Source organism: Podarcis erhardii, assembly GCF_964252035.2.
Source record: "Podarcis erhardii genome assembly, chromosome: 2".
In the NCBI taxonomy this organism is placed as follows: Eukaryota; Metazoa; Chordata; class Lepidosauria; order Squamata; family Lacertidae; genus Podarcis; species Podarcis erhardii.
The window spans coordinates 90,859,854-90,869,767 of record NC_138498.1 but is presented as its reverse complement, the minus strand read 5'-3'; positions in this window follow the sequence as shown (position 1 = coordinate 90,869,767).

Below are 9,914 nucleotides of genomic sequence, written 5' to 3'. Positions count from 1 at the left end.
GTTCTGTATGTATGGCCAGCAGATCCACAAGGAGAGACACATGGTGTCCACTCAGCAGTCATGGTGAAAACTAAAAAGGAGCATTACTCTACTGACACATATGACTGCATAAACAGTATGGTAATGAGTCTACACCATGTGTCATAGAGCGCTGGAAACAAGGATTGTAAGCCCAGATCCTAGGCCCTCTCACCAAGGTGTAACCTATTGCATTCAGAAAAGGCTACCTAATTCTGACTAAACTTGCCCTTGGTCACCTCCCTCACCTGGATGGTGGGATTGCATAAAAGCAAGGGTACATTCAGAATGAACAATGGACAGAGGTTTGTGTAGGGGTGAAGGGGACTGCTGTTAGGAAAAATACATTCTTGGTAGGTGGGAGAGCTTTGTAAGGATTCCAGGGAGGATGAGTGAAGTAGGAAAAGGGCATGTGGATGGACAGGAGAAGCACAGAGAGGTGGAGGGGCATTTTAGAGGTGAAGAAACAGGGCAGACCAGTGTTGGCGTAATTTGGAAAAATGGGTGAATTTGCACTAAGTGCTTGGACCACGTCTTGAGGAGCCCACCAGCCTTGTCTGGATTTTGTTTAGAGAAAGACCCAGCTGCACAGGAAACAGCCCAAGGCTTGAAGGACGACTCTCCCTCCCTCCCTTTCTCTAAGAAATGTGTGTACGTGCAGTGGCAGGTATAAAGCCAAGGTCGGCTTCAGCAGCATTGGCGAGAAGTATTCACTGAGAGTAAGGTTTTTGCTCAGTGCAAGGTATCTGTGGCGAAGCTGACAGTTACATGCTATATGGTTCGGTATAGCATGGTCAGCTAGCACGGTGAAGTGCTAGTGGATCTCTCTGTATGCTTGTCTCTTTACAAGGTTTATTTCTAAGACCAGAGAATTTCATTACTGTAGATTAGTTTGTGATGTACCAGCATCTCCTAAAGTTTATGTCGCTAGTGTGCTTATGCTCCTCTTGTGCCATGAGGCAACACCTACTTTGAACTGAGCTGAGTGGGAAAGGAGGTGTCTTAACTGGGGACTCTGAAAAAGGGTGACTACTGGAAAGCAGGAAAACCCTGATGTGCTTGAAGTCTCTTGAGAGCCAGTGTGGTGTAGTGGTTAAGAGCGGTAGTCTCGTAATCTGGTGAACCGGGTTCGATTCCCTGCTCCTCCACATGCAGCTGCTGGGTGACCTTGGACTAGTCACACTTCTCTGAAGTCTCTCAGCCCTACTCACCTCACAGAGTGTTTGTTGTGGGGGAGGAAGGGGGGAGGAAGGGAAAGCAGATTGTTAGCCACTTTGAGACTCCTTAGGGTAGTGATAAAGCAGGATATCAAGTCCAAACTACTACTCTACTCTGCTGGAGTTGTGCATACTCTGCTGATCACAACAGTCGAAGTGTAGTGTAGTATCAACAATGGATGGTGGGCCCAAATCTAACACATCTAACAACCTGAAGGCCTGCACAACAGAGGAGGAGTTGAATATTTGGGGAAGTTAAGGGGTAGGTCACATTGGGAAAAGAGGGAGAACCCTGAAGAACTGTACGTCTTGATCATGCTCCACATATGCGCTTGTCTGCTCACGACAAGTAAGCATGTCTTTTGATCTGGTGAGGGCAGCATCAGGAAGCATTGGTGTACTTCTCCTGAGCATGCAGAAAAGTGCAGACTTCTGAGATGCTTGGAGAGCAGTAAGACTTCTCTGCTGCTTTTGGAGTATTTCTGGGATTCCCCCAGCACCCAGTGGAGAGCTAGAAAGGAAGGAATCCCCAACCACCACCGTTGCTTTGAGCATGAGCTTGTGTCTTATAAGATTCTGCCACTCCTTCCCATATAAATAGAGTATATTTTTAAGAGAATATGTTTTTGGTTGAAATAAATATTACCATATTAAAATAAATGTGGATTTTTGTGCTATATCATATTGAAACAGTTTTCATTTTCATTCAGAATGTGTTCTTGCATTCACAATAAGAATTTAATTTTAGATAATATGACCTTCAGTGATTAACTTCTTTTCTATGGAAAATATCTCTCTTCACTGCTGCATTTCTGAATATAAATTTTGGTGTTTTTGCTGTGAAATTGATTAATGTTTTTAGCATTTCCTTGCATTTCCCAGAATATAGCAAGCCTTCTGTTCCTTTCTTCCCCTATACTGCACCCAAACAGCAATAACAAAAAAGCAAAGTATTAACATTTACCCTGCAGGTAGATAGGTAAAGTGACAAGATGCTACCAGCAGTAAAATCCACATCTTTCATAAGAGAGCCTATTGGACACATTTGTGAAACAGAAATGATTGCATAAGATAAGTAATCTCGTTTTACATCACTGGGTGTTCCAGAGATCTTATAAACTACAGTTTCTAGGAGGAAGTGGGGGAGAATAATACTAAAATTCAATAGCCCAGCCTTTAATCTGTAGTTCTCCCTCTCTATTTTGTAATATTTACCCTTCATTATAGCCATTCTACAAGGCAAATAGCATAATCTCATTTTGAATGCTGTATGATATGAATCATTGGTTTGCAATTAAGTTCTGTCATCTAGAAACTGTCACGTGAATTGTATTACTATAGAAACTATTTTTTGCATGTCTAAGCAGCGTCAAAGTGCAGGATTCATATTCCTGTTGATAATCTTGCATCATGTTGTAAGTTTGGGGAGGTTAGCCTGTATGCTGCCTGAGTCTTTTCTATTTCTGGGTTCCTGGATCCACAAGGGCTAAAATCTAATGATGGATTCAGTTGGTGAAGTGGCCAGGCCAGCTTCTTGGTGACTTAATGGCCTAAGCATGGCCCTTAGTTGTTGGTATCTGTCTGTCTTGAGAGACAATGGAGAGCTCCTCCAGGGGTGAACTCAAACTACTAGAGAATCACAGCGCCTGCTATGGCCACAGAGAGTGGTAACTCATAACTGTTGCCTCTTGTGTTGTTTTTGTTGCGTTAGCAGCACAGAAGTGACCTCTCCAGGGCACAAGCTTGGGCAGCGTGTATAGAGGTCCTGGGCTGCCCAAATGTCGGCCTCACTGGTGTGGTCCAAAGGAAAGCAGAGCAATACATTTGACACCAGCTGAGGAGATTTCACCCCTCCCATATCCAAGAATCTGCTGATGTTCTCTGCTGATTCTCCAGAAAGGAGGGGGCGGTTTCTGCTCTCTACTTATTCCATTTCAGCCTCACATCAGAGAGAGAGAGAGAGAGAGAGAGAGAGAGATAGACTGAGTGTTAGAGAGAGATCGTGTGTATAGTTCAGCATTTTTCGTTTAGGCCTCATTTAGCTCTTTATATAGTTGTGTATTATAGTTGTAGATAGAATAAAGAAGATATTCTACAGAGCTGCTCTCCGAGTCGTTTATGCTCTGCTATACTCTGCTATATTCTGCTGTGCGACAACTATTCTGCTGTGCGACAACTGACTTTGACCTGTTCCTGTGCAGAAGGTGGTCTCTGGAAGTGCTACCCAGCTCACCTAGCCCAGTCGGGGCTGAAGTGGATGAGTCCAGTTCGTGGCACTGGCTCAAGGGCGATGCTGACACCAGCTTGGCTGCAGGAGTTGCCAGAAGGAGATGTACAAGGCATCATCCAACCGTCTTAGGGACTCGACTTCAGATTTGTGTAGGGTTTACTTTAAGAACCACTGACTAGTAGCCACAGAATGCTAAGTGTCTGTTGCAGGGATTGGAGTTGAATGGAAGGGGTGTGACTGGATGGATAGAGCTTCCACTCTGCACTGCAACATTTTGTTTGAAGTAATGCATTGCTATAAATTGCCTTAAACCTGAACTACATAATAATTATTTTACAGCTTCATTTTAAAAGGGTACGATGCTCATACTTACAGTAGCTGTTTACTAGTGGTCTAGTCCATACAACTTCACCCTTATCTGGGAGTAAGTCCCATTGACGTCAGTAGAGCTTCCTTCTGAGTAGGCATGTGCAGGATTCCATTGCAAGTTATTACTCAAACACCCAGCAGCAGTTAAGTGCTGTTTGCCTTAGGCTGTTTTGTATAAGATGGTGCAGACAGTTTCTATCAGCATTTATTATAAACGTTGACAGTTAAGATTAATTCACATACTACAAATGGCCTGCAAGATACAAGTTCCTTCCAGGTTATCAGTACAGTGGTGGTGTACCTTGTAGACGCCTGGAGGAAGTGTCAGATCTTATAAACAACATCGTCTAGACACACATGTTGGAGGTGCTAATGATCATTTAGGCAACTTAAATTTTGGCTCAAGATAATTCACGATGTCACAGAGCACAGGATTTTCCAGAAGCACAGAAAAGTTCCAGATAGCTTATTGTATGAGGAGCAAATCTGATAATGGACAAAAATGGGTGTAAACAATTTCAATGAACTAAAAAAAACATAAATGTTACCATATGAGAGGCAAGGCTGCCAGGAAAATTATGGAGTTGTTGTTGTGTGGTTTTTTTAAATGGATTCTATTGATAAGCCAACTGGTTTCTTTGTGCCCTGTAATAAACTGTATTCAACTACATGTGTAGCTAGTCCAAGACATTTTGCCGCCTGATGCAGAGACCTAACGGCAGAGCCAGCCCCACCATTATGTAGAGTAAGGTGGCTGCCTCAGCTGGCAAATGCTAGGAGAACAGCACTAAGATGTTGAGAGGACAGAGTGGTGTGTACCACATGGACTGCCCTATGCCAGCCTACTTCTCTCAAGTGCACTGCACGTGGCTATCCCATCTCCGGCGTGGAAATAATTTTAATTGCTGGTGATCTTGAAGCACATCCCATGGTAGGGGAAGCCATCTTGACCTTTAATTCAAGCAGCAAAATGCCTTGATCCAGCCTTGCCAAATGACTTCCCTTCCCCCCACTAGGGCAAATAATTTGTTTATTTGTGTTTATTTTTGTAATGTCTCCATTACAAAAGAGCAATGCGTTAACCAATATTTTATTAATCAATGTTGCATTAAGCACTCATTTGAAACATAGCCACCAATTTTCACTTACATATTTTCAGAGTCAGAGATCAAAAGTAGAATGCAAAATATATTACAAAACACAATGTAACCATAGGATAGAATAGCAGCCCTCTTACACACCCTCCTTTTAGAGTGAGCATATACCATAAATGGGAATTATTTTTCAAAGAAATGATCCTTGAAATGATGGGGGCATAGAAACCTTAATTTGCATAGCTATTTTGTGCATTGCAAGTAACACCAATACTCGGACAAATGTTGTAGGCGATCCACTGGGTCACATTTCCATGCTGCACATGTGCATTCAGAAAGTCATATATGCTCACAGAATTGGGTTTCTTGGAAAGATACCAACCCAGAGTAATAATTTGCAAAAGCATCAAAAATGCTTAGCTATAAATTAATCTCCCTGGCCATTTATCAGTGGCACTATTTTTTCCAGCACTTTGAAAAGTCTTACTATTCAAACACTCATTTCATCCATCTCCCATCTATCTTCCCTGACAAAAATAATGTACTGCTGAATCAGACCAAATGCTTATTTAATCTAGCATCCTATTCAGCACAGTGGCCAACCAGATGCCTATAGGAATCCTACAAATAGGACATGACCTGGTGTTCCCTCCGTTATCTGGTACTCAGAGTCTTACTGCTTCTGATCCTGAGGGTAGCATCTTGTTATCATGACTAGTAGCAATTGATAATCTTATCTTCCTTGAATTTGTCTAATCTCCTTTGCATTAAACCATTGAAGTTGGGAGCCATGGCCACATCGCATGGTGCCACTCAAAGTTGGTTGCTTCCTGGTGGAGCCAGCCCTGAAAGTGAACAGAAATTAAGTAAGGCCATTGGACTTGGAGGAACATCTGTAGAATTGGGCTGTTAGTCGCACACAAAAGAGTGCACTTGAGTACTTGTTTCCCATTGGCCACAAGTTCCAGAGCTCCAGTCTGCAGATAATAATAATAATAATAATAATAATAATAATAATAATAATAATTTATTATTTGTACCCCGCCCATCTGGCTGGGTTTCCCTAGCCACTCTGGGTGGCTTCCAACAAAGATGAAAAGTACACTAAAATGTCACATATTAAAAACTTCCCTGAACAGGGCTGCCTGTTAAAGATAAAGGCTGCCTGTTAAAGATAAAGATATGCGGCAAAAGATAAAGAAGTGTAACAAATTAAGCAGCCTCTTTTACCATCCCACGTTTCAGTATTCAGCTAAAATGTATGTCATGTTCTTTGTTGTGAATGAACCACAAACAGTTCCTTCTATGCTGCTGACATGTGCAACTTAGGTATAACTCCTTCAGATCAGATCAAAGACCTTGGCTGTCTCAGGCATCACAAACGAAGATGAATGAGTGTGCCACCTTGGGAAAGAAATCAATCCATCACTTGGCATTCAAGGACTGACATATCCCTGCTACCCACATGCCTAGACGAGGGATGATCTATGAACTGCCTTTCTGAAGCATTTAAAGATTCATTTCTAATTTAGAAACAAACTTCTTCTTACTTCCAGGTTAGCGCCTCCGGCAATGCAGAATTCCTCTGATCGGGAGGAATTTGCTCCGTGGAATTCAGGGTCTGGCCGCCACGGCGAAGGCGGAGACCCACTAAAAATCGCAGGTGGGAGAAGCCTGTGAACGTGGGATTCGGCTGGCACCTTTTGCGCCTCCCCTACTCGCGGGGAGACCCGGTTTCGGGGATCCGGAGCAATGTGGGGTGAGCAGCACAGTGCTTCAAATTGACTGCTTCTTTCACGGAGTGAAGCCGCATTGCTGTTGCCGGAGAGTGCTGACTTTTTCCTGTGAACAATTTGATTCTAAACAACTACCCGTGAGTAGAATGAAAAATTGGATTTTTAAACGTCTTAATTTGGCACTGAAACGGGGAGGTTTCAAACAGGAAGTCCGCCTTCCCCTTTTGTAAATAGATTGAAGCAAAGAATTTGCAAGCTAAAGTCTTGGAAAGTCCTATGTAAAGGATTAAACTTCCATTGGCTAAAAACATTAAACCCCCCTTGGAGGCAGGAGAAGAGGGGGGAAATTTTGGATCACGTAAGCCTGCAGGAGAGAGTGAAGAAAGTTGGATTACCACTGCTCTGAACCTAGAAACGGACTGCTAGTAAGACTGACATTTTTGGGAAAGTTCATTGACTGTGACAGTTAGTTAAATAAGAGAAATACATTGTTTCCATTGTCTCCTTCTGCGTTTAAAAAGGAGTAAAAGTAGCTGAAAATTGAAACTAATTTTACTGCTTGAACTGTGCTTAAAAGGATTGATACAAACAGAAATTGTTTCCCTCTAGAGGGAGCCTTTGAAATTGTTACAAGAGTTGAGCTGGTGGAATCTCCAGCTTGAGAATGTCGACAGAAGAAGCCTTAGTGCAAGATAAGTGAGTCATTGGAACAGCTCCACAAGAAGACGGATGTGATGAATATTAAAATTGATATTTTGGGACAAAAAGTGACTAATTTGGGACAAAAAGTGAACATCTACCCAGAAACTATTCAGGAACCGATACAGGAATCTACTTTGACATGCCAAATGGTGGAAAAAGCAAGGGAGAAAGTTGTGGTTGTTGAACCTAAAGTAATACAAGGGGAGAGGGAGAGAGCCCCAGCCTTACAGAGGCAATTTGATGATTACAAGTTGTTGCCCTCTATGATTCAATTCAGAGAAAGTCAGATTGGAACCCTGCTTGGACTGGAGAAGGAAAGTTGGATAGATCATCTCATGCAGGGATTTACTGACCTTTGGGATCTCGACCTGGGTCAGGAGGAAATTGGAGTTGTGGGGACCTCCAGATTTGGAGGGATTTTGAAATACGTCCTGAAATATCTTTTGGATTTTAGTTTTAACCACGGAGATGTGGATAACATGTCGAGAAGGAATAAAAACATTGCTAGGTTGGAGCTCCCCCGAGACCTACTCTTCAGCATCAAAGGAAGGAAATTAAGAACAAGATCAGCAGAAGACAAAGTAAAGTGTATGTATAAATACGAAGAAGACTTGCAGAAGGGACTTGGAAAAGAGTTAAGAGGCTCGGACAGAAGATCACCAGGTTGATGGACTATATGGAATTGATGGAAATGACTGGCAGAATCCGAGACCAGGGAGAAGAGACGGTGGAAGAAGATTGGAAAAAGTTTAAAGTTTATTTATAGAAATACGGTAAAATTAATGAGTGTTAGAAAAATGTTGGAATGAAATTATATGGCCTTAGTAGAAGTGTTATAAGGAATTAAGCATAAATAAGTATGATAGTATTAATGGAAAATAAGGTTAAAATAAGTTAAGATATTTATATGACAGAAAATAGTGAAAGATGGAAAGGAATTGCTGAAACAATTAATAGAAGTGGAATACAAAAAGGGAGGTGAGAGGAAGTCGATGAAACAAGGGAATGAAAGATAAGGCATTGAAATGGTATGATGTATCTTTTTAAATTGTTTTTGTTCAGCTTTGTTTAGTTTAATGCGTTAATGTTGTGTGGTGTATTGTTTATATATTGTATTGTTTTTTTCTTTTGTTTTTTTCTCCTTTTCTTTTTCTTCTTGTTTGTAAAGTTTAAAAGTAATAAATATTATTAAAAAAAATAGAAACAAACTTCTTCTGTACCTTTCTTTCAGAAGCAAGTTTAGAAATAATATGGATCCCCTTCTTAAATATGGATCCCCCTTATTAAAAACAAACTTTCCATAATAAGACTGTATTTTTAAATCTTGGAAACAGGACATTCCCCTATTCAAAGAGTTTCAAAGTACAGCCCCTAGGAGCTGTCCAGGTTGAGCCCCATTTAAAGATTAAAAAAACTATAGGAAGTTGTCCACCAATAATCGGGAACTAGATTGCATACAGATCACCTGATCACAGTTTTCCACAGTATGTGTTTCTGTTTGAATTAGAATAATTGTTTCAAAATTTGCACTTAAACATACCAATTAGAATACACACATTTTCTGCATATCCGTGTCCCCTTTTGTGGTAAAGCATTTCTCTGCTGAGACAGCAGCAGGAAATGCCTGTTTGTGGGTCTCCACCCTATGGTAGGTTTGCTTTTGGGGGTCCTACTTGCCCATCTGGGGGGAATTTTACATTTTAAAGCAGATATCCTGGATTTGGGTTTTTTAAAAAATGTATGTGTGGGCGGCTCTGTTTCAAGCTCTGGTCTGGCCTGAACTCTGGCATGATCCGCTCCAGCTATTGGCAATTGTCCTAAAAGAGCTCAGCAACTTTTTCTGTCCACATTTTTACTTATTGAAATATGGCAACCCTACCTATGGTATTCTGTAGGGTGGTGGCACAAGTAGAATCTCCTCAGGTGAGCAAAGTGATCTTATAGTCTATACAGGGTCAAGCTGTCTTCCAGGCAACCTTAGCCAGAGCTGTTCATGAACAAGACATTGAACATGACATTGAACATGGCCTGGTAGCTGATCGTTGGCCAGTGCAGTTCTCTCAGCACGGGTGTAATAAGAGCATGACCAGCTGCTGCACTCAACGACCTGGCCACCAGTGGCACCTTCCAGATCGATCCCCATAGCACCACGATGAGTGAATAGCAATAGCCCGGTTGTGAGGTTACCAATGCATGAACTGAAGTGGCTAAGGTACTGTGTAGATCAGGGGTCAGCAAACTATGGTCCCCAGGCCAGATCAGGCACACCGAAGCCGAAACCCACCACAAAGCCAAGACTCCCGGCGATGGTGAAGGGAGGAAGAGGCCGAGTGGCGGTGGCTCTGCCACTCAAATGCCACACCTGATTTACCTCAGAGGTGTTTGATTAGCAGAGACGTCGCCGTGCTGCGCTGAGGTAAACCAGGCACGGCATTTGATTGGTAGAGCCGCCACTGCTCGGGCTCTTCCTCCCATCGCCGTCACCGACGCTGCTCTGGTGCTCTTGTGGGCCAGAGAGTGGAACGGACAAGCTCGCTCTGCCTACCCA